This window comes from Nicotiana tabacum, chromosome 4 (genome assembly GCF_000715075.1).
Source record: "Nicotiana tabacum cultivar K326 chromosome 4, ASM71507v2, whole genome shotgun sequence".
Taxonomy (NCBI): Eukaryota; Viridiplantae; Streptophyta; class Magnoliopsida; order Solanales; family Solanaceae; genus Nicotiana; species Nicotiana tabacum.
In genome coordinates, this window is record NC_134083.1 from 148,880,080 (window position 1) to 148,888,010 (window position 7,931).

Consider the following 7,931-nt stretch of genomic DNA (forward strand, 5'->3'; position numbering starts at 1 on the left):
GATTTCAAACATTCATGAGAAAGAGATTTCAAAGAGACGCAGCATGTGCGACATCTAAGCCCAACTGCTCCTGCCTTCGTGCCTAGCAAGTCCAAACATGGAGTTACAACTTATAACTCATTGACATTTGTTCTTTCTGTTCCTTCTCCAGAAAAAACATCAGTTACAACTGCTTTGGAGGGTGTTACTCTATCAATAGAATTTGCCAAAGGAATTTCAAAGTCTGGGAAACAACATGCACTAACTACAACAGGATCGTCATCTTTGCACACCTTTAGTGCTACTGGAACTTCATCTGCAATGGCTGCAAAATACAACTTGACACCTACCGATATCCTCCATGCCCTTGTGTCTCATGATTTAGACAAATTGACAGCGTTTGAAAATCCGAGGCATGAGCAAGGAACTTTAGTTCCTCGATTGGATCAAAATGACCCTTTTGGAATTGTTATGGGACTTGAATTTTACAAAGAAAGGGAAGAGGAAGAATTACTTCATGCATCATTTACTAACGTAGCTAGGGAAGGGGATCTTTCGCCTAGACATTTGAGAAGTGGTTCCAACAAAAGCAAGAACAAGATATATGACAGACAACATAGTTGGGATGGAAAGGTGACACAAGAGACTACAATTAGGCGACTCCCCATGAGGGTTGCAAAGCAAAAGATGGCTGCCCCTACCACCTCCACAAGGTCCAACAATTCTAATCGATTCAAGAAGAAATGATTATGTTTGAAGACATTTTGAAGCGGGTTGACGATGAGCATAGGGTTTTACAAGTTAAAGATTTCATAAGATTAGAGAAGAAAGGTTAAGATTATTATATCTACGTCATTCTAGTTTGCCATTTTATTAGCATTATCATATGTAATATCATAATAGAGTATGTTATAAACTCTATTATGATCATACATCATTTAGCGCTCTACGTCTTATTTCTTACGTTCTTGTTAGTAGATGAGGTTGCTATAGCCTCAGTGGGAATTGTAAGTTACGGTCTAGCGCAGTATGAGATTGCTTATGTCCTACGCCTTTGGAAAATATCCTTACGGCTATGAGATCATTCGCCCTCGTGAGATTATGCCGGCACTTTTGAAGCTCCATTAAAAGGCAATGGAGGAGCAGATGGATGATTATATAGACAAGGCTTAGCAGCAACAGTACTGTAGTTTTTGTCTCCCTTACTTGTACTCTTTTTATATATATTAATATAATAACTATTAGGCAGCATGTCTAGTAGTATAATTTGCTTTAAAAAAAAAAAAGCCTAAGAAATTCGAGGGATTGAATAGAGTGACTAAATTGCCCTAATATCATTTCATCATTTGTTTTTTTCATTTCATTATTCACTATCAGCAAGGACATAGAAGTAAAGGTACCGTTACTTTAAAACGACCAGCTTAATAGAGTATTGTGCAAACTCTAGACGAAAAGAATGAGGCGACGGAGAGGCAATGGGGAGTCTGTAATGGTCGTTGCCCTCTCTCTGTTTTTTTCGCCGATGATTTCCTTTTCTGTTTTGCACCAAATGCGGTATAATAAACCACCATTGTTGAAAATGGTTCAATACATAGATTGCCCCTTAAACTTGCGCAAAGTCCCTTTTACAGTTTAGGGTTTAATATCTGAACCCATACCACTTGCTTCTTCTGCTTCTCCAACTTCTTTTTCTCCTCCTTAATGTGACGGATGAGAGGCTGTGATGATTAAAGATGTTTGGGTCGGGCATTGGAGCGGCCCGTATCTTGGCGGGGCGACCCGGAATTCATCTATGTGATGCAACTGAGGTCTGCAGCCATGGCGATCCTTGTCTCCTTTGCCTGATTTTTTATCATCCGAGCCTCAAAATTTTGATCAATTTTTGGAAAAACTGCTATATTACCCTCTGAATTAGATTAGCCAGAAATGGCGAGAATGAGGCGACAGAGAGAGTATGGGATTTTTTTTCAAGGGTGGTTGCCCCTCTCTGCTGTGTCTATGATTCTCCCTTTTTGTAACAAACCAACAGCCCTTAAAAAAGGAAAGAGAGAAAGATAGATGATAACACTTCAGTTTCTGGATTTGTTTGCAGTTTGCATATTATTCAAAGACCCAATACACACACAATTATTCTACAACAACTACGGGACCTCAGATCTTAATGAGGCAGTGATGATGATTTTTTCTCTATCTGGGGTAACTAATTCAGGCATGGAGATTATCCGACCCGTATCTCGGCGTGGCAACCGATATGGTCTGTGATTGAGATTCTTCTCACTCACATGCAACTGGTTTTTTGCAGCCATGGCGTGGTTGGCTTCTCTTTTGCCTTTGTCAGACACACATATCTGAGCCTCAATTTGGTGAAGAAAATATCAATCTTTTAGATTTTATTGATGTGGGATATATCGAACCCACGCCCTTTTAAGTTCTAATGCTTTTTTGAGCTGTGAAGTATAGCCATTGTTTTCTATCAGTAGCAGCTCAAGAATGAGGCATTAGAGTGAAATGTGGGATTTTTTGTAACGGTGGTTGCCCTCCTTCTCTGGTAAGCCCGTGATTTTTTATTTTATAAATATTGCTTTTATGCCAGTTACCCTATTCGTATTTTCTCATATTCTTTTTTAAAGATGGTGGTATCCGAGCTAGCTTGGGCGCACCTTGAATATTTCACCGATACCTCCACAGGTGCCGCGTAACTCTGCCCACCAAGGCTTGGGCAGATGAAAGAAACACTACTTTGAACATGAGACCTCATTGTCTCCAACCACTTCATTGATCACTATGCCAGAGTGCATATTTTCCAAAAATTATGAATATATGTTGAAGGATATTACGCTTCCCATGTGATAATAGCTGGATGTTGTGATGGTATACTTGATTGTGTTAAACAGTATATTAACTTTCTGGAAATTTAACTGATTAATTACCAAAAAAGAAAAACTTAGCTTGAGTCTTGTAATGCGAGGTCAATGTTGACTGAAGGTTTAGAATAGGCCAAAAAGGAGAGAATGAGGTAACAAAGAGAAGGGAACTATAAAAGGTGGTTGCCTCACTCTGCATTACCAGTTAAAGAGAAAGAAAGAAAACTAAATCAGTTTCTGGGGGTTTTGTCTGTGACTTCGTTAATGTCTGCTGATCTATTGGTTCCTTGTTTCTGCTGTGTTCTTATTCTTTGCTGTCTTGGCTTCGAGATTCTTCTTAAGAGCTATTGGGGAATGCGGCTGATGCTTAAAATAAAAATATGTAATTGACAGGTGAAAAAGGGTTGTAATGATACTTCCAGTTCTTTCTTTCTCTTTTCTGTGCTTACTCAATGAGCATGAAAAATTTCGAGCTGTATCTTGGCTCGGAATCTCAGTATGACCTGCAATTGAGAATCTTCTCTCTTGCATGCAACCACTGCTTGCAGCCATGGGGTGTCTGGCTTCTCTTTACCTGATGATAACATAGATCTGAGCCTCAATATCAATATCAACCAGTTTTGCCTCATTCTCAAGTCAGTTGGGACGGGATATGCGAATCCTCTGTATCCATTTTGATATATTTTGGTACATTTCATTCAATTAGTTTATAATATGTCTTTTAAGACAAATATATGTAATATGAAATAATATGAAATAATCGAATTATATCATGAAAAGTACAATAAGAAATGGCCTTATAACAAAAGTATATGATAAGAAACTGGATTTTGCCTCAATGACATTTGAGATTTTGCCTTTATATGTGTCTGATCCCCTTTCTTGGTTTTTTTATATTAATTGACAGGTGCTTTTGCATTATTTCTACACCATAAATAGAAACTGGATTCTCAACTCAAGAACAAGAATGAGGCTGCATACAGATGGAAAGTTTTTAAGGGTGTTGCCTTCCATCTGCATGCCCATGATATTTCTGTATTCTGCTACTGTCAAAGCAACAGCCCTTCTTTCATGCTTAGCTGGCGCTCTAATGGTTGGTTATTCGCGATCTGCTCTATCTCTCACACTATTTGCTTCTTCTTTCTTGGTCATTATCCTTTCCTTTTCACAAATCTCAATCTGTATGAGTATCATTGCTGTTGCTTATCTGTAGGTTGTGATGATAAAGCTTCTTGATTTTATTGGATTTGGGTCACTGGACCTGTATCTTGGCAGTGCAAACCAGGATGACTTAAGCAGAGTCTTATTTTTCTAGCAAGCATTCTTGTTTGCAGCCATGGCGGTGTCCCTTTCCTTTACCTGATCTTATGACAGATCTAAGCCTACTTATGTACATGGAAATAGCTTTTAGATTTGCCTTGAGAAAGAGAAGACAATGGTGAAAAAAGTGAAAACTACTTCCCCTTGTCATGAAAAAGGAAGGTTAGATACTTAAAGACAGAATTACAAGCCTTTAAAAGTTCTCTCTTTGAATTAGCCCAGAAATTGCAAGAATGAGGCTACAGAGAGTATGGGATTTCTTTCGATGGTGGTTGCCCCTCTTTCAGTTTCTGGTTTTCTGGATGACCATTTGGGAAATTTCCCCAATATACAAGTATACCACAACAACTGTGGGCCTTCAGACCTTCAGTCTGTCTTCATGGCCCTTTGCCGGTTCTTCCAGTTTACTCTCATTGTTTAAGGAAACTGGAAAGTGTTACATTATGATGCATTCTACTACAGAAAGGGGCTATGGTGATGCTTATAAGTCTTTCTATTTCTGGGCTGATCACTGAGCATTGAGATGACCCAACCTGTATCTTGGTGTGGCAACCCGGTATAATTTGATAGAGCTTCTCCCTCTCTCTCTCTCTCTCTCTCTCTCTCTCTCTCTCTCTCTCTCTCTCTCTCTCTCTCTCTCTCTCTCTCTCTCTCATGCAATCGGTGTTCTGCAGCCATGGTGTGGCTGGCTTCTCTTTTGCCTTATCATAGTACGCATTTGAGCCTCAATTTGCTGAAGATCATAGGTAGGCATTTGGACAATATTTGAGTTGAAGTTGCAAAGTTCTTTTAAATGCAGACTTGTGAGGTCCCTTCGGTTAAAAGCTCTTATCTAAGCGAATTCCCGTTATTAGATTAGCCCAGAAATGGCGAGAATGAGGCAACAGATTATGGGATTTCTTTCAAGGGTGGTTGCCCCTCTCTGCTTTGTCTATGATACTCCACTTTTCAAAAAACCAGCAGCCCTTTAAAATGATAGAGAGAAAGAGAATATACTTCCGTTTCTGGGTTTCTTTGCATTCTTTGCACCCTTCAAGTATACTCAAACCCCAGTACCCAACTACACTGTAACAACTATGCAACCTTCAGATCTTCCGTCTGTCTCCTTCATGGCTTTGAAAACTCTTAAAAGAGGCAGTGATGATGCTTTTTCATTTATCTGGGCTAACTGAGTCGGGCATGGAAATTACCCGACCTGTATCTTGGCGTGGCAACCCGGCATGGCATGTGATTGAGATCCTCTCTCTCACATGCAACCGGTGTTTTGCAGCCATGGCGTAGTTGGGTTTGCTTTTGCTATATCATAGCACATATCTGAGCCTCAATTTGCTAAAGAAAATATACCTTTTCCATGTATCGATGCAGGAGATATCAAACCCTCATCTTTTTTATTAGAAGTTATAATGCTTTTCACTCGTTATGTTTCACCATTTTTTTATCTGTACCAGCTCAAGAATGAGGCATTAAAGTGAAATTTGGGATTTTGTAACTGTGGTTGCCCTCCTCCAGTAAGCCCATTTTCTGAATTGGGGATTCTTCAGCTTTGTGTGTTAGACTGATGTGATGACCAACTAGACCACCATACCATTTCAGCTCAAAGAATGAGGCTGAGAGAGATGATTCTTAGAGTGGATGACCATCTCTGACATGTCGATGATTTCTTTTTTGCTTTAAACTAGACAACCTTTTGTGCATATGCATGTTTCTTGTGTATATGTAGGTATTGGGCTATGTTTCGTTTGTCTTAATTTCGTCCTGACTCACTATGTTGCGATGCAATGCCAGCAAAGTAACACGTCCATATAATCGAAAAGGGGAAACAATAGGGCTATGATGATCATGCTTATTGAGCTAATTGAATTTGGGCATTGGAGCTTTGCTGCCTGTATCTTGGTCGGGCAACTTGAATTTCTGGGGTTTGCAGCCATGGCAGGTGCAGAGAACTCAATGCCCCACATAATCTGAGCCTCCAGTTTAACAGAAGCCTTAGCATCATTCCCCATTATCAATGAGACCAACAGGGGAGAAAGGGACTTATTTGAGGGTGGTTGCCTCCTCTTGCTCCTGGCCTGTGATTTCTCTATAAGCAAAATCAACAGCCCTCTTCTAGTCCTCTTAACAGCAGCAGCAACAGTACTACTTGGACCTTGTTCTGATTTATGAGCTTAGTTCAAAACACCCTAAATTCCTCGAAACCTATGCTACCATTTTCTCAAAGAGGCAGTGATGATATTTGCTTATCTGGGCAAAAAAATTATTCCTGCATTGAGACAAGCAGATCCGTATCTGGCTTGGCAAACCCTGAATGGTATGTGATTTGAGGCTTCTCTATCACATGCAACTGGTTCTTTTGCAGCCACAGTTGGTCTCCTCCTCTTTGCCGAATTAGTAATCCAACTCTGAGCCTTAAAATTTCAGTTTGTCCTCCCGGACATTGTTTGATGGATAACCTTTTTTTATTTTATTTTCAAAGCCTACTCAGAAATGAGGCATCAATGAGACATGGGGATTATTTATTTATTTATTGATTTCTTCATTTGTTTAGTTTTGCTGGTAAGGCCAAGATTTCTTGCTGGAAGAGATTAACAGTTCGTTTGCTCTTTTCTGCAACTCTAGCTTCAGAAGATGCACGTTGTTGATTTTTTGCTGCTACTGCTACTGATTCTCTTGTCTTGCTGCGGCGTGGCTGCATTAACACCTTAACAGCGAGAATCATACTAGAAATAAAGAAAAAGGTGAAAAATTGAGGCAGCGCTGATATGGTTTGGCAAATAGCATTATTAATTTGCATTGAGATGATACAAGACTCAGTATCTTGACGGGCAATCTGGAGAAGGTTGCAGCCAATAATAGAGAGATCTGAACCTGGTATTAAGCATTACTAGTAGTTTCCAATTCCTTTTTTTGGTTATTGTTTCTCTTTTTCCAATATTGCTAAGAGAGTTGCAATTCTTTTGACATATTTTCCGCGTCTTTGTAAGTAGTGCTCGTTTTTTTAAAAACAAAAATTCTGTTCTAAAAGAGGCAAGAGATGTGGAAATACAGCGATTATGCATCACTCTCCTGCCAATGGATGCCAGATTTTTGTTTTCATGCCCATATTTTTCAATTTCATAGTATTAGAGAACATTTGCTTTCTGAAGCTTAGACCCTTACAAAAAACTATGGAGATAATCCCATACAAATGCTTGATTTTCACTGCAGAAACCTATCTGATAATACAAACTTTATAAGCCTACTTGTGTGGAGTGTCATGTTATTTTATGGTTTTTGCATAGATCCATTTCTATTGATTACTCTATTAACAATGTTTATCTGCTTTTTTGGTTCTTGCCGTCTCTTGGAATGTTGTTTCTGTTGGAACTCGCTTGTTCAGCCATTTTTTATTTGGAAAGAAATAAAAACAAAAAGGAAAGAAATTGCTCTTAACTGTTTTCATTAATAATTATAATTATAATATTTTTTAATTTTTAGAACTGTGAGACCATATGTTTAGTTGAAAAATATGGTGGATAAAATCTAATGTTTCAGATTTATTCTTGAATGAAAAATCTAGCGGCAAATAATCTTCTAAGCATACATGACGGAATGAGAACCAGCCTGCACGTTGATTGATGGAACGGTGTGCAAATTATCAAAGAAAGTGTTTTTATCATTAAGATTTCGAATTCTTAAATCTTAACTATTATCTATCTATTATATTAGAAACATGAATTTGCTTTTTTTACCTTTGAATTTTTGGTTTTATATTAGAGAAAATAGTCATTT

General features: G+C 38.6%; 1 long non-coding RNA gene across 2 annotated transcripts; it reads left to right on the forward strand.

The window, feature by feature from the left end:
* Positions 1 to 1,382: 1,382 nt before the first annotated feature.
* On the forward strand, positions 1,383 to 7,221 carry LOC107773561 (uncharacterized). Of its 2 annotated transcripts, none has more exons than XR_012709012.1 (4): positions 1,383 to 2,527; positions 3,751 to 3,936; positions 4,057 to 4,719; positions 4,838 to 7,221. It is a non-coding gene; the product is annotated as an uncharacterized LOC107773561 (long non-coding RNA). The 2 variants fall into 2 exon arrangements; XR_012709013.1 differs by having other exon boundaries at positions 6,709 to 7,221.
* Positions 7,222 to 7,931: the final 710 nt, after the last annotated feature.